This window comes from Thalassophryne amazonica, chromosome 5 (genome assembly GCF_902500255.1).
Source record: "Thalassophryne amazonica chromosome 5, fThaAma1.1, whole genome shotgun sequence".
Lineage (NCBI taxonomy): Eukaryota > Metazoa > Chordata > Actinopteri > Batrachoidiformes > Batrachoididae > Thalassophryne > Thalassophryne amazonica.
The window spans coordinates 22,655,172-22,678,104 of NC_047107.1; the positions used below are offsets into that span (position 1 = coordinate 22,655,172).

The 22,933-nt window shown below is 41.8% G+C and overlaps 1 long non-coding RNA gene across 1 annotated transcript; it reads left to right on the forward strand.

Moving 5' to 3' along the window:
- The first annotated feature begins 258 nt into the window (after positions 1-258).
- On the forward strand, positions 259-13,359 carry LOC117509750. Its single transcript, XR_004560498.1, has 3 exons — positions 259-268; positions 483-487; positions 13,284-13,359. It is a non-coding gene; the product is annotated as an uncharacterized LOC117509750 (long non-coding RNA).
- Positions 13,360-22,933: the final 9,574 nt, after the last annotated feature.

Genomic DNA, 22,933 nt, shown 5'->3' on the forward strand with positions numbered 1-22,933 from the left:
ATTGTATGAGGAAGTCTGGAGTGGCAGAGAAGCATGTTAGGGTAGTGCAGGACATGTACAAGAATAGTATTACAGTGGTGAGATGCGCAGTCGGAATGACTGACTCATTCAAGGTGGAGGTGGGATTACACCAAGGATCAGCTCTGAGTCCTTTCTTGTTTGCACTGGTGATGGACAGGTTGACGGATGAGATCAGACAGGAGTCCCCATGGACTATGATGTTTGCTGATGACATTGTGATCTGTAGTGAGAGTAGAGAGCAATTTGAGTCTAGTCTGGAGAAGTGGAGATATGCTTTGGAGAGAAGGGGAATGAAAGTCAGTAGAAGCAAGACTGAGTACATGTGTGTGAATGGGTGGGAGCCCAGTGGAATAGTGCAGTTACAAGGAGTAGAAGTGGTGAAAGTAGATGAGTTTAAATATTTGGGGTCAACTGTTCAAAGTAATGGAGAGTGTGGTAGAGAGGTGAAGAAGAGAGTGCAGGCAGGGTGGAGTGGGTGGAGAAAGGTGGCAGGAGTGATTTGTGACCGAAGAATATCAGCAAGAGTGAAGGGGAAATTTTACAAAACAGTAGTGAGACCAGCTATGTTGTATGGTTTAGAGACGGTGGCACTAACAAAAAGACAGGAGGCAGAGCTGGATGTGGCAGAGCTGAAGATGTTGAGATTCTCTTTGGGAGTGACAAGGATGGACAAGATTAGGAATGAACATACCAGAGGGACAGCTCAGGTGGGACGGTTTGGAGACAAAGTCAGAGAGGCGAGATTGAGATGGTTTGGACATGTGCAGAGGAGGAACCCAGGGTATATAGGGAGAAGGATGCTGAGGATGGATCCACCAGGCAGGAGGAGAAGAGGGAGACCAAAGAAGAGGTTCATGGATGTGCTGAGAGAGGACATGCTGGTGGTTGGTGTGACAGAGGAAGATACAGAGGACAGGGTGAGATGGAAACGATTGATCTGCTGTGGCGACCCCTAACAGGAACAGCCGAAAGACAAAGAAAGAAGAATAAATCACTGATCACGTGATTATGGTACACCAATAAATCACTGATCACGTGATTATGGTATGTCAATAAATCATTGAACACATAATTATGGTATGTCAGTAAATCACTGATCACATAATGATGGTACGTCAATAAATCACTGATCACATGATTATGGTATGCCAATAAATCACTGATCACGTGATTATGGTATGTAAATAAATCAATGATCACTTGTTTATGGTACACCAATAAATCATTGGTCACATGATATTGGTATGTCAATAAATCACTGATCACGTGATTATGGTATGTCAATAAATCACTGATCACGTGATTATGGTACATCAATAAATCAACAATCGTGATTATGGTACGCCAATAAATCATTGATCACGTGATTATGGTAAGTCAATAAATCACTGATCATGTGATTATGGTTCATCAATAAATCACTGATCACATGATTATAGTACACCAATAAATCACTGATCACGTGATTATGGTACGTTAATAAATCACCAATCGTGATTATGGTACGCCAATAAATCACTGATCACGTGATTATGGTAAGTCAATAAATCACTGATCATGTGATTATGGTTCATCAATAAATCACTGATCACATGATTATAGTACACCAATAAATCACTGATCACGTGATTATGGTATGTCATTAAATCATTGAACACATGATTATGGTACGCCAGTGAATCACCTATCACGTGATTATGATCTCTGCTGCACGTTTACTATTTTGGTTTGAAGCAATAACAGTGGCATAGATTATCAATGTAAAGATGCTAATCACGATAAACTGACTGAAATTTGCTTTTTTTAGATCAGAGTTGTATACAGACACTTGGAGGAGAGTTAAATAGTGACACTGCACAAAAGGTCTTTGCACTTCCTGCCACTATGAGCATGTTTAGTCTCCTTGTGCCATTCACACTCTGTTGTCTTTGCTATGGATAAAAAAGCAAAAACTGTAACCAGAAGGATCACAACAGTAGGGAAGAGGATTACACACCAGTATCAGGATGTGTCTACCAGCTTCTGGGTGACATGCAGAGCACAATGACGTGTGAAACAGCAGACAACATTTCCATCACCACAGGAAACGATGCAGTGGCCCACTGATCCTGCTCACTCCACACCATCTGAAACTTGTATACATATGTCCATGAAGCGACTGTTTAGAGCAGAGTTCTTTGTTTTGACTTCTGCACTCCCTTCAATGTCCATGCATCAGCCACATATATCATTATATGTCTTATCACTGTCTGAAAAACCAGTTCCCTTCAAAATGTGCCCTGGAGGCTATTTCTTCACCTAATATTTCATCTTGAAATAGGACTGATCCTTTGTATTTAAACATATTCCTCTCCCTGCAAACCTGCCCTCCATTATACCTCTTATTATTCTTTTTTCTTTACATTTCTTTATTGTCTTATAGTCTTTATTTGGGGGTGTGGTCTAGCAGTTAAGCAAGCATTGGACTTGAGAAATCAAACAGATCAAACAATCACTAAGGACTGATGGTCCTGGTGTGTAGTGAGCCCCTTGCATAGTGGCACCCTGTCATTGCTGTGAATGAATGAATGAATGTGAGGCATCATTGTAAAGTGCTTTGAGCTTCTGATTTAGATGGAAAAGTGCTATATAAATTCAGCCCTTTTACTCACATTCTTCTAGCTTCCTTTCTACTTTCTCCTCACTGATGCTGAACAACACAACATCATCAGCAAATGCATGCACCCAGAGGACTATTCTCAAAAGTAAACATGCTTTCTCCAGGCAAATATGAGTTTGAAATTCCCTTTGAGAAAGCACAACAATAATAATCACACAGCTTTTATTGTGCCACTGACACTCCTGAACTGGACAACCTGCTGATAAGGACCTTCCAAAAACTTTTAAAATTCATCCTCGCTTGTCGTAACCTTGTGATATGTTTCATTGCGACAAAACATTGGATGCTCTCTTCTTATGCTTGTGTGTAGTGAGAAAACACACTGACAGAGGTCAGACCGGCTGTTTTGTTTTAAACCCAAGCGGACATTGTGTCTTAAATTGTGTACATCACCCTAAACCTAAAATCATCTTCTCCTGCCTTTAATAAAGCCCCGATAAGTCCCCTTTCATCCCATTGTCGCTTCAATTTTAGTGTGCCGCCAAAGTTATTTAATCAGCGGTGCAGTCTCCCATTCACAGTGTATTACCAATTCTGTCTGTGATCTTTATCAGCGCGGTGATGTATGTATGAGGCAGATGTTCCAAGAGGCAGAGGAAACAGAGGCCATGAATGAATGAATTATTGGACACACCAAAAGCAGCTATAGATATAGAATTTTGAGCCCTGTAATATGTTTGCTTTCTCTCCCTTATCTTGCCAGACAAAAATACAGCTTATCTCAGACTGCCGGAGTCTGCGTGAATGTGGAGCCTCGCCACATCATCCTCTCATTGCGTTTCTTTGTTCAGCGTTCCAATCGGTTCTCAGTGTTTGTTGTGGCCAATGTGATTTTGTCGAGTTGCTCCTTTGTGCTTAATTCCAACACATTCTTCTCCTTTGTTTTGGTGTTGTGCAGGGAATTACTTTTGATGGCGAGAGAACATGAGATTATACAAACACACATAATCACAGATCCTAACGCAAGCAGACGCGCACTCGCCCCAGCCACGCCCTCCACACGCAAATAACTTACAGGCTTCCCCACACCCCAAATAGGGGACCTCAACGACAACAAAATGCAACGATGTTTCTTCATATGTCAAATTGCAGTGAGTGTGGGGAAGAAGCAAAGCGAGTCTGCACGCGCACATTCAGCTGCGAGCCAGAAAAGTGCGCCGCTGCTGGATAATGAGGGTGGACAGGGCGGAATTATCACTTCACATCACAATAATATTATCCTTCTCACAACTCCTGCAGCATCCTCTGTGACGGTGTGACATTTCCATTTTACTCGAGTTTAATCTTGGTCCTCTAAATAAAACCGTAGCCTACAGGCCCTTCCCAAAATGACCCAGTCCTATTTTAATCACATAGAATTAAATAACTGCAGTTTAACGCTGTGCTTGTTCTGACAGCAGTCATGACAAGTGGTTTGCACAGCAAACTTCCCCTCTAGTCAAATAAAAGCTGAAAACAAAATAAATGCAGGCTGAAGATGACAGGAGCGACACTTGAATACTTGATTATTGCTGAGGAGTATTTATTTTCACAGTACAGGAAAGGATGAGATAAATTTTTATTTGGATTTTGGAGGGGAGGATTTTTTTAAACCCAATTTCTTACTCCACTATGGTTTATTTGGTGTCACGGCATCAACTATGAATTGACTCAATAAATTCATACCCGTCACACTTTTCCAAAATCAAATAACCTTGTGCACCTTTCTCATAGACACATGTAGAAATATAACAGGTGGTGCAAAGCAAAGCTATTCACTCTAAGAATTGACCAGACATTCGGCTGATGGGGGGGACACCGGGTGATGATTGGGTGTTGATACATTCTGGGTCCATTTTATCTGTATATGCGATAGGGAGAAGTTAGGAGGCACAGAGAGACGGAACAAATACAAGGCTGCTTAGGTAGCTAAGGCTACCAACAAAATGCAGAAATCTCCACGGCCAAATCTGTTAATCACAAATGCAAGATCTCTGGCTGAAAAAAAAAAATCAAGGACATGAAACTTAACATTTCTACACAGAAACAAATATGCAGGACTGTTGCATTATGATAAATAAATGTGGTTCAACCCAATGGTTGTTAAAAATGTTATCAGGCTAGAAGGACTCATGGCTCCGCACCACAAAAGGAACCATAACTCTGGTAAGAGCAGAGGAAGACTTTTCCATAATGTCCGTAAACATAAGGGTCCATTCACACTCTGACATACCTTTATGTCATAGTGACTTACCTTTTAATATTATTATATTTAAGTAAATATTGGAGCAGTGGGGTACAATTAGTTATACCTAACAGCTAATGTTAGCTTATCTAGCCGGCCTTAGCAACGTTCATCGTAGTTTACAAAATAGTTGGTTCCTTTGTGTTTGATAACAGTCTTCTCCTGTGATGTCTTATCCTTCTTATGTCTTATTACTTATTATATTATATACGAGGGCTGTCAATAAAGTATAGGTCCTTTTTATTTTTTTCAAAAACTATATGGATTTCATTCATATGTTTTTACGTCAGACATGCTTGAACCCTCGTGCGCATGCGTGAGTTTTTCCACGCCTGTCGGTGACGTAATTCGCCTGTGAGCACTCCTTGTGGGAGGAGTCGTCCAGCCCCTCGTCGAAATTCCGTTGTCTGAGAAGTTGCTGAGAGACTGGGCTTTGTTTGATCAAAATTTTTTCTAAACCTGTGAGACACATCGAAGTGGACACGGTTCGAAAAATTAAGCTGGTTTTCAGTGAAAATTGTAACGGCTGATGAGAGATTTTGAGGTGATACTGTCGCTTTAAGGACTTCCCATGGTGCGAGACGTCGCGCAGTGCTCTCAGGCGCCGTCGTCAGCCTGTTTCAAGCTGAAAACCTCCACATTTCAGGCTCTATTGATCCAGGACGTCGTGAGAGAACAGAGAAGTTTCAGAAGAAGTCGTTTTCAGCATTTTATCCGGATATTCCACTGTTAAAGGAGATTTTTTTAATGAAAGACGTGCGGACGGGTCCGCGCGTCGGGACGCAGCCGGCACGGTGCGGTGGCACAGGAAAAACACCTCCGTGTTGATAACCATTTGTAAAATCCAGGTGGCGTTTGATGGCTTTCAGTGGAGTGAGTATATGAGAAATTGTTTAACAGCTGGACATGTTCCAACTTGTCCTTAAGGCTTCCAACAGAGGTGTTTTTCCTGTGGCGGAGCGTCGCAGCGGCTGCGAGCCGACGCTGCAATCCGTCCGCACGTCTTTCATTAAAAAAATCTCCTTTAACAGTGGAATATCCGGATAAAATGCTGAACCCGACTTCTTCTGAAACTTCTCTGTTCTCTCACGACGTCCTGGATCAATAGAGCCTGAAATGTGGAGGTTTTCAGCGTGAAACAGGCTGACGACGGAGCCTCGGAGTGCTGCGCGACGTCTCGCACCGTGGGAAGTCCTTAAAGCGACAGTATCATCTCAAAATCTTTCATCAGCTGTTAAAATTTTCACCGAAAACCAGCTTAATTTTTCGAACCGTGTCCACTTCGATGTGTCTCACAGGTTTAGAAAAAATTTTGATCGAACAAAGCGCCAGTCTCTCAGCAACTTCTCCGACAAAGGAATTCCGACGAGGGGCTGGACGACTCCTCCCACAAGGAGTGCTCACAGGCGAATGACGTCACCGACAGGCGTGGAAAAACTCACGCATGCGCACGAGGGTTCAAGCATGTCTGACGTAAAAACATATGAATGAAATCCATATAGTTTTTGAAAAAAATAAAAAGGACCTATACTTTATTGACAGACCTCGTATACATTTTTCTTGAGCTGTTTGGGTGGGTAGGGAGAGTTCCCATGGGATAAAAAAGCTTTTTAACCTACCATCCCTGGTTCTCAAGACCAGGCACCTAAGTGGCTCTACTCTACTCTTTTCTACTCTCCTATTTTACTCTTCCTTTTTAGATATTTAGATTGTCTTAGCTGTCCATTGTGTCCGATGATGACTCTTATTCCAAAGGGGGTGGGGGAGGGGTAGGGTCAATGTTGTTGCCATTGATGCCACCTCATGTGGCTATGGAGGCCGATTTTGGAGCTGCACACACTTCCACAGATGGAACAGGCATGTTCTGATGTTTGAGAGGAGTTTTCTTCTGCCTGCTGGTGTCGTTGTGCACGTCTTGTGGTCCTCCTTTCAATAAAGATGTTGTTTATTTGCTCAGTAGCTTTCTTGCAGGTCTTTCTCCAGGTTGGTCTGTTAGCAGCTAGGTTCTCGAGGTGACCAGGGTTGATGTTGCAATGTCTCAGGAGTTCTTTCGTATAGCCCTTGTAGTGCCTCTTCTGGCCACCAGGAGCCCGCTTTGACTCAAGTAGTTGCCTGTAGAGGACTTGACGTGGGACGTGGAATAAGGACTTGACATTCCTGTTCCATCCATTCCCTTTCCTGTCTACCCCAAGCCCCCCACCAAAGCCCTGTGGCGATGTGGAATGGCGGTAGGCACAGGCCAAGGATGTGGCTGGGAGTGCCTAGTCAAACCATGCACACAGGCAGCAGTGGAGTGACGGTCGTTGTGTTGCGGGATGGGGCAGTGCATCACCTCGGCAGCTTTCACTGCGACTGAGCAGCTCCACACTGCTCACCCCTGACAGGGAAGGACCTGGAAAAGGTGGTCTAAAAATTGTCTGCTCCCCCAATACTCTGGATGGCCAGCCGCAGCCATCAGAGCATCCCTTACTGCGGCTGAAAAACCAAGAAGAATATTCATCTGAACATTGCCACCTGGAATGTTCGCACCCTACTGGACATGTCTGAACCATCCAACAGGCCTAAACGAAGGACAGCCCTTGTAGCCCTTGAGCATGCAAGATATAACATCGACATTGCAGCCCTCAGTGAGACCAGGTTGCACAGCAAGGACTCCCTGACAGAAGTGGGTGCAGGCTACACCTTCTTCTGGAAAGGGGTTCCTGAAGGCATGCGTCGTATCCACGGTGTGGGTTTTGCTGTGAAAACCAAACTGCTGCAGAATATCCCAGAATCCCCTGTTGGCATCAGCGAGCGACTCATGACATGGCATGTTCCTCTTGCTAAGAAACGCTTTGTCACCATCATCAGCGCTTATGCACCAACCCTGGATGCAGATATCACATTGAAAGAAAACTTCTACAGGAGCCTTGATGCAGTCATCCAGAAATATTTAGATATACCTTTGTATACTGATATAGTTCCACCTTAGAATTGGAATATAATATATAAGATATACCTTACTGAATTTTCATGAAGTGGCTGACATAGCAGATTCTCCAAAATCTCCGTGAACCACTGCAGAAGGCTCACACCAGGGGTCCAAATTTCCTGTCTTCCATGTGGGCCAACATAGCTCAACATAGGGTAATACTTGGCGACATCTACTGACTTAGTTTTGGGCATAGTTCACCTTTCACCATTTGGGGGAGGTGATGGTCTAGTGGTTAAGTGTTGGGCTTGATACCAGGGGATCCTTGGTTCAAATCCCATCCTGACCGGAAAATCACTAAGGGCCCTTGGGCAAGGTCCTTAATCCCCTAGTTGCTCCCGGTGAGTAGTGAGTGCGTTGTATGGCAGCACCCTGTCATCGGGGTGAATGTGAGGCATTATGTAAAATGTTTTGAGTGTCTAATACAGATGGAAGTGCACTAAATGCACAAATCACAACTGTTTGTTGTGATTTGGCGCTATATAAAAAAAAAAAAAATTTGGAATGTGGTCACATTGGTCACACATTCCGTGGAGTAGTAGCATAGTTTGGCAGAGCAGGTCATCCATTGTTTGCAACGTCATGTGACGTAGCCTTTATAAACTCGATGCAACTCTGTGAATGTGTCAATTACTACTGGTGCGTCGTCGCAACAGGTTCTACATGCTCCTTTATATTTCTACATATTTCATCATGCACAAGGGATCCAGAGAAGGTGGTGCATTCAGTCAAGCCTCTAATGTTGGCCAGTGGACGCCATCAGAAGGCCGCAGAGCGTTAACGGTGTACTAGCGAAGGTGACACAGCGGTAGTGAAGCTCAACTCTAGACTGCATTTTGGCATGAAAAGTGAAGATTTTAAACATATTGAAAATTTTTCCAGGACCACAACAAACATCAGCATTGCCCCACTGATGTCAACTTAGCTCCTGCTGAGTGTGGCAGATCTCAACGCTGGTCAGTGTGTAAGCAACTTTTCACTCTCTGAAGGCAAAACACCAGTTCATTGTCAGAGTGTGAATGGCCATGAATATTAGCAATAAACACTGCTCACTGGACTTAATAAAATGGTGTCTGACCAGTTGATGTTTGGCTAAACACTAGTCAGCCATTGTTTTTGTCATGTGATTGCTAATTCCTTGTATGCTTTTTCATCCCTGGGCTCTGACCACAGCTGGTGATGAAAAATACCTGTACCAGTTACCATGCCCCTGTTTATGTGAGCAGCCCATTATAGCACAAGTAATTTTCATTTGTAGTATAGGTAACAAGTGAAGTGTCTGACAAGGCCACAATGATGGAAAGCCAGAAAGGACCTTAGGAAATCTACACATTTCTCAATATTGTACCCAGTGAGTCAAAACCTCACACATTCTAGAGAAATGTTGGTTTCTCAGAATGCAAAATATAGAGAACCACACCCTACTATTTATACTTGTATAAAGCGCCTTGAAGCAGCTTTGTCGTGATTTGACACTATATAAACTAAATAAATTGAAAAAGAAGAAGAAGAAGAAAAACAGGTTTCAACTTCAAATACCAACCAGCATTTTTGCAGAATTTCACAACAATTTGTTGTTGTCATTGTATTTGTTTGGTTTTTGGGTACTCCTGGATGTAATAACTCTGAAGACATAGGCACAATACTCTGTCAACTGTGAAATACTTTCACAAAATTCCATTAATCTTTCTATCTGCACATTGGCACTTTTTAACACTGGGTAAATCTCATGTGCACATTCATAAACTCACTCAGCATAAAAAACTGTGACATTACGGTCTGGCAATGTGACGTCACATCTGACAGAAACGTGCACTGCCATGGTGTTTTTGTGAGAACTGTAGATTTTGTTCCAGGTCAGAAAGTGCTCTCAGACTTTGGTTTTGCACGTCTTGTCAGTTGGTGTGCAGTGCATCTCTCCCTGCACGCCGGCTCTCCTCCTCCAGCTCATTCCTTTGTTGCACTGGGGCTGAACACTATGTTAACCTAGTAATTGGCACTGGGCCTTCCCCATTATACGGCTTTCTATTGAGCCGTTCTACATGACTAGTTAAAGAAGATGGCATGAAGATTAATGAAGTCCAGCTAATACAGGAGGGGGGTCCTCTCCAACATTTCCACTGAGGAGATAGCAGAGTCTGCCCCCAGCTCAGCCTCCTCACTACACCCTTTTTTTCCCCTCCATATTGCCTGTTTTAGTCGTGAACTCCGGACCTTCCACTTGTGTAGCAAAGCCACCACAGCGTCCTGCATGATTGATGTCACTACAGCAGTCAGTCTTTTCCCTTTGAATTGAAAGGCCTGGCACTCCAAAATAGATTTTCCAGCACAATTCACACTGGCTGCCAGCAGATAGAAAGGCAGGCTGAGCCTTTATGCAGTTTAATTTAAAACCATGAGCTAGCTGACGTGTTCATTCACTTTTGGCAAATGCCCCTTTGGATTGGGTCTACAGTCTTCACTTTCATGTTGTCATTTCATTGCTGATCTTGCTGAAGTACCAATAAAAGTGAAATGATAAAGCGGAAAGTGTGTACTCGCTGAAAATCATGGTTGATAAAAGTATAACTGTGCAGCACTTTATCATGATCTTACCACAGAAAACCATTAATTAGTACTTTTTAAAAATATTGATATATACTATTTTCACTCTATAGTCTACTGTGATTAGCAGCCTGGGAATCACCATCACCCAGAACCTCAAGTGGGAGCTGAATGCCAGCTCTCTCATCAAGAGAGCACAACAGAGGATGTGCTTTCTGCGGCAGCTAAGGAAGTTCAACCTGCCAAAAGCAATAATGGTGAACTTCTACACTGCCATCACTGAGTCCATCATCTCCTCCTCCATCATGTCTGGTATGCTACTGCCACTGCTAAGGACAGGAGCAGACTGCAGCGTATCATCCACACAGTAGAAAAGGTGATCGACTGCAATCTGCCATCCCTACAGGACCTATACACCTCCAGGGCCCTGAGGTGAGCAAGGGCGATAGTGGCCGATCCCTCTCACATGATAGTCTGACCATCAAATATCGATGAAGTTGATGTCTTAGTGCTGTCTACAATTGCTGATTTTTTATACTCAATGTGTACATTGTGGTGCCAAAAAATAAATAAATCAATTAAACCGGATACCCAATCAAGGCTGAGAACACGGGTATATTAATTCATTTTCTACACCTGCTTACTCCATTTAAGGCTCACAGCAGGGCTGGAGCCTATCTCTGCAGCCATAGAGAGGAGAGAGGTGGAGTACATCCTGGACAGGACGCAAGTCTATCACAAGGACACAAACTCATTCACACCCATGGTCAAGTGGAAGGAAACCAAAAAGAGCCCCCGTGGACATAGGGACAACATGCAAACTCCACACAGAAAGGACCAATAGTGGTGCAGCTTCGCTAAAATTTCCATAGCAATTGTTCATTTTGTGACTAAAACACCAAATCTGGCACACATATTCTAAATTAAGTAATATTCATTTTCAGATGTGGAGGTATCCTAGAGCTGACCTCTAATGACCTACAGGGGTCACTGAAGAATTACACAGGGGTCAAAATTAGAACATGCTCCAACCATATTGCAAACTATACCACATTATTTGTCTGATCAAAAACAATTTCAATAAGGTATAGTATGGACTATCTACAACTGAATGTTATGGATTCATGGTGTTAAATACAGCAAAAAGGATGATAAAGGTCCATTTCAGTTTGTACAAGGGTCAAACAGTAAAGTTACTCTAATTTTGGTAAGACACAATGCAAATTATTGGTTGAGCAAGGTTGGGTAAGATTACTTTGAAATGTAATCCAAAAGTAATCAGATTACAAGTAATTCAAATGTATGTACATACATACATGTAATCCACATGTATTCTTTCAAAGTAATCCTATCCAACCTTGTGGCTGAGTTAATATGGTTTAAAAAAGGAAAACTTTGCACCATGTGTATATTACAGATGTCATAGTAGAATCCAATGGATATCAACCTTGTTTGACCTCTATTTTGGAGAGCAAGCATTCAACACAGTCAAAACTATTCCATTTATTAATCCTATTAGCTCAACCAATAATTACCAAAATTGGCACAGCTTTAACTTTTGACCCCTGTACAAACCAAATAATATATTAACCTTTGTCATCATTTTTGCAGTTTTTACCCTACAACATTTCATCAAGGATAACCTAAACTATACCTTTTTGGAATCATTATGATCAGACAAATAATATGGCATACTTTTCAATATGATTGGAACTTTTTTAAATTTTGACCCCTGTGCAATTCTTCATCGACCCCTGTAGGTCATAAGAGGTCCACTCCAGGATGCATTCACGTCTGAAAAAAGCATTAATTAACTTTGAATGTATGTGCCAAATTTCATGCTCAATGCACAATCATTTTGCCTATCTATCTGCTGCACTACAGCGGGGCGCACGTGCGTGTGTGTGCATGGGGGGGGTGCATGTGCGCACCGCTGCCAACTGCTGGACACTGCTGGCAGTGTGCCATGCTGTCTCATGTGTCAGACGCAGCCTTTCCAGGGAACTTTAATTTTTTTTTTTTTTATTATTGTATTTTGTCTCACTTCAGAAAGCACAACGCAACTGTGGACACTGCGATGGTTGGATTATCACATGGGATTTATTTTGCCGTGGTTGATTCCAGCACACAGCAGCCGGATGAGAGAATTTTAGCCACAGGTTGTAGTCCCGGCTACACATCCACACTGTGCTCCTGGACTGCTGTTGGAGGTGAAATTCATGTTTATTAATGCTGTAACAGCCTGGCACAGCAGTTCCATGTCATATCTCCTACAGAGTTATAAGATCATATATTACAGCAGTGAGATCTGTTCAGCTCCGAGCCTGAGGAGTGCAATAATGCGTTACTGTACACCACGGGGGTTTTGAACATGTGCATCACACTAGGCGCCGCCAGCCGATTTTGACCAACTGTGTGGACTCTCGCAGATGACTGCCAGAACATTTTGGAACTGAAACCCGACACTTTACAAATGTGCACCGATTCATCATTCTTGCGCCATTGTGCGTGATTCTGGCTATGTGTGACGGGGGTATAAATGTTAGGAAGAACTTTTTTAGTAATAGAACCGTCACTCTGTGGAACATTCTACCAAATCATAATGTAAATTTGCTCAGTGTAAGTGGTTTTAAAAACAGGTATGATCAGTATTACTATGGTTTTTAAGTTGTGATGTGTGCTTTTATGTACTATCTGTACAAACTTTTTATCACAAAATAAAAATGTTTTCAGTGTTTTCATTCAGAGTGGGGTTGGCAATCCAAGTTGAGCTGGAGTCAGCCTGAATCTAGCTCAAGTCCGACAGGGTTTTTCTGAATGTGAAGTACTCAAATCGATTTTAAGATAAATTGTTTTCTATTCAGACTCACGGAGATCAGAATGCAAATGTGGCTAGAATCCGGGTAGTTCAGGGATCATGATGTCAGACTTCTTCACTATGTTTGTGGGTACAAAATGTCCTCTTCACTCTGGCAGCATTCAGTAGGGCTACAGAGGTGAGGATGGCAAACAACCTTCTTTCTCTGATGGGTGCATTCCCTTCCATGGTGTCACACACATCCACACTCCCATGTCCAGATCCACACATTTAACCTTTATTTAGCCAGGTTAGTCCCATTGAAATTGAGACCTCTTTTGCAAAGGAGACCTGGACAATTAAAAAGGGTCACGAGGTGCTGAAGCTTATCCCAGCAGACATAAGGCGTGAGGCAGGGTATATCCTGGGTACATCCAGGGTACATCCTGGCCACAGACAGATACTCACACCTGCACGCACACCTACGGACAATTTAAAGTTTCCAATTCACCTAATCTGCTTGTCTTTAAATGTGGGAGGAAACCCACGCAAACACAGGGAGAACATGCAAACTCTATACAGAAAGGCCACAGGTGGGAATTGAACCCATGACCTTCTTTCCAGATCCACACACACTTGAGTTGGATTGAGTTTGGACGCATGTGTAGGTTGAGCCAGATTTGAAAAACAGGTCTGAACGCTATCCAGCTCCAGCCGGATTGCCAACCATAGTATGAATGGGGCCAAACAGACATGGTTGAGAACATAAATTCCTTGATGAAGGTAAAAAAACAGAAAGTATTGCTCTTTGATGATTTTTTGGGCCTGGGGTTACCCATACTGGAACTGTTTGATGTGTGTTTCCTGTAGTTTATTACCATCCACTAGTTATCACCATTACAACGTCGTCTCCAGTTTGTGGGATGCTGGTGTGCACAGAACAATTTGGACCCAACTGGGGCTTTTACTTAATAATATGGACACACATCATCACCAATTTTGAAAATCAATCATTTCTGCACATTAAAAAAAAATCCCTTTGAGTAGCACATCTGAGTAGCGTCTCCACTGTATCCCGTATCTGTGTGTTCTGATGCATAAGAAAGGTTGACTGCAGCTTGTTTTCTGAGGCTTGTAATCAGATAAATTAACCGAAGCTATCAAAAGATTGCAATAACACTCAGCGCTGCCATAAACCTAAGAGCTGCAACTGTAGCGGGAGCTTTATGACAGACGTCACTGAAGCACGCTGATTTATTCGTGCACCCCTGTCCTATCGATCTTCTGCACGGAGGCCTCACTCTGCCTCTCCAAAGCAAGACCCCATCCGCCAGGCTCTCAGCAGCCACAGCCAAACGCCACAGCACAGAGTTGTTGCATGTATGCATGCACGTGTGTTACTTTTAACCCAATCTCACGCCATTTTCGTCATGGCATTATGAAATGTAAATTAAGCTGTGGCTCCTGTCGCAAAAATGTGGTGCTTCTTGTGACGAGAGTACACAATGTGGGGTGAAGCAGCGGGGAGGGAGCTCTGGGGGGGTATGGTTAGGGTTAGGGGAAGGGGTAGGGTTAGAAATAGTAAATGTGACTTATTTTGTGATGGGAGCATGAAAAATAAGAGCAATCTCAGATTTCTGACATCCGCCAAAGGTTGGCAAGGACTCAAAATAACAGATATGTGATTCACATCATGACCTGGACTTTACCTGGATCCAGATTCCACAACACAATGCAATAATTGCATACTGATCCAGAATGGTCCGACTGATCAAGATTTTGCAATCTGATATTTAATTCTCAAGCTGAAACAAAATATTGTCTTCCTGATCTCGGTTTTACATTGTGATGTCATATTCACGTAGTTTTGACGTAATCCTTAAAAGTCTACAAAGTGGAATCCTGATCCAGAATCCAGATATGGATCCAGAGCACCTCCAAAATCTCATGGAGTCTTCCAAGGCCTAACACCAATGTGTGGCCAAAATTTGGTGAAAATCTGTTAAGTAGTTTTGATGTAATCCTCAAAATCCAACAAAGTGAAGCAAACAAATTGAAATCGGGATCCGGTGTTCTGTTAAGATGCACAAATTGACAGTTACGTGTGCCGAGTTGAGCTCCCCAGGCAAGCTGAGCTACCCATCATCTAATGACAATATTCTGCTTTAAAGACAGCGTGTACATGCAAGTCTTTACGTTTTAAATCGAAAATACACTTATTACTGTATTTCTATGCAAAGACAAAAATTACGTGGGTTTTCTTCAGTAGTGGAGTTCATGCTCCCATCACAAAATGATTAAAATTTTCATGACGGGGTTTTTTTTAACTTACTATTACTAACCCTACCCCTACCCCCAACCCTAACCTTAACCATAACCTAACCCAACTAATTCCCTTAACGCAAACCATAACTCCCCCCAGCCCCGCTTCACTTTTAATTTCGTGCAGCTGTCACGTAATTTATTAGAATAAATTTGTGCTCCCATTACAAACATTTTGCACTTTTTGTGACAATATCACGAACCAATAGATTTATGTATATTTTGTGCTGGTGAATCACGACATGCTGTAAGACTGGGGTGGTATACAATGCCATGTTTGTAAAAATTAAATATTAATGGCAGGTGGTAGTATTTCACTTTAAAAGGGGCGTGGCCATTTCACCTATTTCATCGTCAGTGGCAAATGTGCTACCAACCAAAAATTGCTCAATGATCTTCAATTAGATGATTTTTGAAGAATTAAGTTCTGGACATACAAGTGCAGACAAAGCCACCATAAGCACCATGCACTACTAGAGTACTAATATCTATCTGTGGGGAAAATTTGGTTAGAATCTGTGAAGTAGTTTTGATGTGATCCTGCTAAAAGAATCCTGCTAATGACCTCCACATTAGAGACATTAAGAGACTGCTTTCTTCCATCTGCCAAATATAGCGAAGATTCATCCCATCCTGTCTATGGCTGATGCTGAGACTCTGATACATGCATTTATCTCTTCCAGATTGGACTATTGCAATGCTTTATTTTCTGGTTTACCGCAGTCCCGCACTAGGGGTCTTCAACTGGTTCAAAATGCTGCTGCCAGACTTTTGACGTAAAAGAGAAGGTTCAACCACATTACACCTGTTTTGGCTTCCCTTCATTGGCTTCCTGTTTCTTTGAGATCAGACTTTAAGTGTTGTTACTAGCCTATATAATTGTTTACGGACTGGCACCTCCCTACCTGGCTGACCTGGTTGAGCCCTACGTACCGGCTCGGCCTTGCGTTCACAGGGTGCAGGGCTGTTGTGTGTCCCTAGGGTGAACAAAAAGTCGGCTCTGTGGAATGATTAGCCCCCGCACATACAACAGTCAGACTCTGTGGAGATTTTTAAATCTAAATTGAAGACATCTTTTTTCCCCGATTTATCACTAGTATTTTATGTTATTGCATATCTTCTTTTATTCTTTTTACTTATTTATGTTTTTATTCTTTTACTGCCTTTTTTAAATCTTTTAATTCATTTTGTTTTCCTTTTTTAAGTTGTGTTGTGTGGAGAACCTTGAGGCGACCCTATCGTGAATTGGCACTATATAAATTAATAAATTTGAATTTGAATTTCAAAAGACAGACAAACAGACAAATAAATGAATGCAGATGATTTTATTATGTTCTTGGCAGACATAACAAACATGAGACTGGGCTGGCTCCTTTAAAGGTTTTTATGACCCCAGAAATGTGAAGGCATTTATTTATTTATGTGGCAGAGGCCTGTACTATGCATGCAATCCTCTGGTGTTTGTGTAACATTAGCATGTCAGGAAAGAACACTGCTAATGAAATTAAATAGAAAGCATGTGTGGGTATCAAAGTGACCCATATCCCCGTTTGTTCATGTAATCAATATTACAGCTTGGCCTCTCTTGTTTGTTACTTTAATCAAGAACAAGCTGTACCTCGTCTTAATCGCTTGGTCCCAAGATGAATGTGTCACAAATGCTGCTGAACATATGCTGTGATACATGCATTTGATTGAATGCGCTGTAATACTGCATCTTACAGTATGGATGGCAAATAATATGAATTATTCCTTAGTATTCTGGTTTTTCCTCACCTTTCAACCATTTTAATCGTAAATAAAACATGTGACACTTAAGGGCACACAATCATATGGCGCATATTGCCTCATCCTTTTAACAAATATGTTTCATAGCCCTATTAAAAGGGGTCTTCATCTGTCCTGTCAAAAGGAAGTCTAGCAGGCTTTTTTTTTTAGTTTAATTACACAATCCAATTAAAAAAGAGGAGAAAAAAAGTGAGCCGCATTCTGATCCGCCTCTCCTTGGGTTTGAGTGGATATGACATTTACAAGGCTCGCCTTTCAAGCAGACAATGGTGTGATTGATGAGGTGCAGACGCTATGAAGGAGGCGATTGCCATGTGGAAGCAGCGCTTAGTGCACATTGATTTATTTATCATCTGTTTCTAAAGCAAGCCTGGCTGCTCCAGGTCCACGCTGTAGATGCACTGCAGCCGCCGCGCGCTGCGCTTTAGCAGTTAAACGACGAGGTTACAACATGACCACCGCAAGGCCCGGAGAGCGGCGATATCTGACGGGGAATCAGTCCTGCAAATTGTTGTCCTCATTGTGCCCGTTGTGGTGTTGAGTCCAGTAAATGTTGCTGTTATTGACATTGACATGCTGTGGTCAACCAGCAGGAGCCGCTTGTTAGTTGACTCTTGCTGTTTTGTGTGTTTAGAGAATGATTAATTCATGCAGTAGGGAGAAAAGCTGGATTCAGTCCACAGACAGATGCTGATGAGAGAGAAAGTCTGCAAGCAGTGGAGTACGGAACACGGCTGTTAGCTCAGAAGTCCTCCAAACAAACTTAAAAATAAAACATATTCTATTTTTAGAGGTTTTCAACTATGTCTTAATATTTATTCATTAATTTTTTACACCCGTTTATTTCAATTAACGGTCACAGCGGAGCTGGAGCCTATCCCAGTAGTCATTGGGTTGGAGGCGAGGTACACCCTGGACAGCTGTCAGTCCATCACAGAACTCTGTCTCTTAATAGCTTTACTGAAAAACAATTTAATTTCATATTTATTATATTTTATTAAGAAAATAGACTCAAGTATAGCAGCCAGGCTGCTCTGTGTGAGCCTGATCCCTTCAGGTCTCAGAAGCTAAGCAGTGTGGGCTGGTTAGACTTCTTTGGAACACCGAGGGCTGTGTGCCTTTGTTCAGATGGGGCATCCAGTGTAAAACGTGTACCAAATAATTGACAAGGAACATTATTATTTCAGAAATCAAAGATTCGAACTACAGTAAAAAGTCCTTGTATCAATGTTTAAATATTTGGAGCACATGGGTGCATTGCTGGCCTATTTTCTTTCTCTCTTTCATTGTAAGTTTTTGTTGTTCTGGACCTGTGTCTGATGAATAAATTCATTCAAGTCACTAATTTGTATATATTCACCTGAAATTGTTTACCCTTCTGGGGGGCTCTGGGCAGGTCCATGGGGATTCACTCAGAAAATCCAACCTGCCATGGATAGACAGTCATGCAAGGAATGCTTGTGCCAAATTTTAGAAAAATTCTATGACCCAATTTGAACCATTTGAAAATCCAAATCAATATGCCAGTAGCTGAAGGGACTTACTGGTCTTTTGGGTGGGTGGGGGGCTTAGAATGATTCAAGTAAAATGGATTTTTTTTTTCTATCTCAAAACAATTTTTTGCAGTATTACAGAAAAAAAGTTATTGAACAGTATTTCAGCAATAATTTATGAGCTTGAAAACTGCCAAATTTGTTGCCCTCCTGGGAAGCTCTGGGAACCCACACGAGATTCAGTCCATAACTCCAAACCACCATGACCAGACAGACTCTCAAAGAATGTCCCCACCAAATCTCAGGAAAGTTCAATGAAGAGTTTTTAAGAAAATGTCGACACGGTGCAAGGCACACTGGAGACAAATCTTGATGGAATAGTCCTTTTGGACCTTTAGTCTAAATGGCAAAAAAAAATGCATTAATTATATACTACTACTACTACTACTACTAATAATAATAATAATAATAATAATAATAATAATAATAATAATAAAAGCACCTGTAATTGAAGAAATGCAATAGAAGTTGTCTTAAGATAAAAGTAATATAAAGTGATTAAGACATTTAATATGGAAATAAACTTTTGAGAAAGAAAGTACGAAAGCGTATTGCATTCACTGGATAAAAAAAATAGACCACTGATCTCGTAATTTTGAGATAAGATCTCGTAATTACGAGAAAAGATCTCATAATTACGAAATCAGGTGTCTCCAGGTTCCCTGTATGCGCGCTTCCTCAATGATCAGTAGGCATGATGGCGCTGTCGCAATTAATCTGCTGTTACCGCCTTCTCGGTCTGAGACACTGGGAAATACTGTTGCTGGATGAATGAAACTCCTCCAGCGAGGCGAGGCACAGCTCGGGCACACAGACTGGCATGTGCCCGGGTGGGAGTGAGCCCCGCTGTGTCCCTCAGTGGTCGGTGGGTCTGTGTGAGTGAAAGCTGGAAGTCGCCCCGTGCTCTCTGGACATTCATCCGGGAGCACTTCAGGGAGAAAATCCACACTTTGTGTTTGATTATAGTGTGTTATCATCGGCTGAGCTCAGCTCATGTCTGTGCTGAGGGACTGGAAGTACGGAAGTATATACATAAAACTATTTAGACACCTGATCTTTTCTCATAATTACAAGATCAGGATCTCGTAATTATAAGATCAGGATCTCGTAATTACGAGAAAAGATCTCGTAATTATGAGATATTTTCTCATAATTATGAGATCCTGATGTCATAATTCCGAGAAAAGATCTCGTAATTATGAGATCTTTTCTCGTAATTACGAGATCAGTGGTCAAAAATTTTTTTATCCAGTGAATGCAATACGCTTCCGTAAGAAAGAAAGAAAGAAAGCTTAATTTTTGTTGAAGACATCAGCTTCAATAAAAAGAGTCCTCATCTTTTCTTCCTTATTCACTGATAATGTGGTGGTTACATAGCCTGACGTGAAATACAAGAAACTTTATTTATTCAATGGAACACATGAACATTTACAGAAATACAATAATATGTGACTGGACATGAGAAAAACAATAAATTAATAATAGAAATAAAAATTTGAAATATAAAAAAATATATTGCATTTAAAAAGAAATTAGCCAATAAATGCAACAAAAGACATAAATCCAGTTGGCAGCAAACCAAACCCATGCCATGCTTATGATTTCCGCAGCTTTTGGATCCTGGGAACATTTAAGGGTCCTTTCACATCTACCTGGAGTTTCAGACTTTTCACGTTGGTCTCAATCACAGCAGCAGGTGTGAAAACTGCCTCAGACCACGGTCCGGAACAAAGGACTAACACTTTGTCTGACCAAAGGGGGTGGCCTTGGTCCGCATCTAAGCGAACCACAATCCGGTGCAGTTGCACTGAGAAAACACTTTTTGAATGTCTTTTTGTCACTGTGTCAGGTGGTAAAAGCAGAACATTTTTAAAGTTTTGATGGAACATGTTGTCGAGTGCTGCTGGAAAAAAACAAAAAACAAAACCCTTAATTAATAATAGTGTTATAACAAGAGGAATCCATTCATTCATTTTCTACATTTAAACTGAACTCAGGCTCAGGCACACCCATTTAAGAGGCCAACAAGTTTAAGGAATTGTTATCTGAAATGTGCTCTCCTTGTTTATTCTAAAGTTGGCTGCTCACTACACGATAATTGGATACAAATGCATGTTTTGCCACAGTCGTATGGAAGCAAAAGCCTAAAGGTGCCCTGACACTTGCACGACTGTGTTTCACGCACTTGCACGCACTCTGCCGTGCAGGAGAGTAAACTCGTCTCAAACTCATTGTAAACCGTTGTAAACTGTGTGCGGCTTCATTCACATGCGCAAAGAAAATTTTTAAATGTTCAAAATCTCCATCGCGCATTAATTACGTGAACGTCAAATGAACATTGCACAAACAATTCAAAAACACAGCGTGAGTGCGAGTGATTGCCTCAGCGCAAAGATTGTAACGAGATGGTAAATCTATCATCACACGTACTTTTACAGCTACTCACAAGAAGGAATGAATATGCAGCTGTTTTACCAAGCTATTACAATATAAGCATTACAAATAATTACCTTTTAGACAGTTCCAAATATGTTCTCCACTTCATTAAGGGCATGAGAGAGAGGGGGGAAAAAAGCGGCAGCTGGAACAGTCCTCTGTGATTCCAGAACCAATTAGAGGTGTTTTCAACAGCTAACTCAGAGAGAAAATGATTAATCCACCACAAAATAATTATTTTATATACGCAGCGTCCAGTGCATAACCCAGGGCATCCAGCAGAACAAAGCACGGCGGGTGGGATCATCACAACGAAGTGCACAAGTTCGTGGATCAAAGTAGTGCAAGTGTCAGGACACCTTAAGGCACACCTGTGCAATAATCATGCTGTCTAATCAGCATCTTGATATAACACACCTGTGAGGTGGGATGGATTATCTCAGCAAAGGAGACATGCTCACTAAGACAGATTTAGACATATTTGTGGACAATATTTGAGAGAAATAGGTCTTTTGTGTATATAGAAAATGTGTTAGATCTTTAAGATCAGATCATGAAAAATGGGAGCAAAAACAAAAGTGTTGTGCTTACAGTTTTGTTCGGTGTAGTTTGCAACTTTCTGGTGTGCTCTTGTGGTATCAGGTCTCATCAGGTCTGGGAGTACGCTTTGGTGCCACATCTACCACCCCTACTGGCTTGTGTCCTGGTTGGCAACTACCCAGGCAGACAACTGGAACATCCACATCTCTCAAAGGTATGCTTCTACCTGCTGGAGAAAGATGAATCATGGGCATCCTCTTGGGCTTTTCCAACACTGGAGTCCTTAACACTGGGGTACCTGCTTGTTGGGTCATGCCATTAAAATGTGCCACATAGCCACATTGTAGATAGACAGGCAACTTCTTTCACACCTGCATGCACACCAACAGTCAATTTAGACTTTCCTATTTACCCACACCTGCATGTCATTGGAAGTGAGAGGGAGCCAGAGCACATGGAGAGAACCCAAGCAAAAATTCACACAGGAAGGTTTAGGCAGGAAGCGATCCTAGAGCCTTCTTGCTGTCAGGCAATATTGTTAACTACTTAGCCACCATGCCGACCTACATCAGAGTTGTTGTGATTCCCTCATTAGTCTCCTTCCACCACAGTCAGTTTTTGAGAACTGCCTCCTCCAGATGTAGTTATCATACTGTACCATTCATTCATTCATTTTTTTCATCCTGCTTATTCCAGTTAAGGGTCACAGGGGAGCCGACCCGTGACCATACTGCCCTCACATAGTGTCATACCATTTGTATTTCTTCATGACTGACATAAATGAAGCCCCAGACAAATTCACTGACTTGAAAGAGTTCATGTATACATACCATACCGAATCTAAGGAAAACTGGTTGTAAAGGTGAACATTTGTATTCACAACAATCCATATACAGTGCATCCTGGAAGTATTCACAGTGCTTCACTTTTTCCACATTTTGTTATGTTACAGCCTTATTCCAATCTGGAGTAAATTGTTTATCCCCCCTCAAAATTCTACTCACAACACCCCATAATGACAACATGAAAAAAGGATTTTTGAAATTTTTGCAAATTTATTAAAAATAAAAAACTAAGA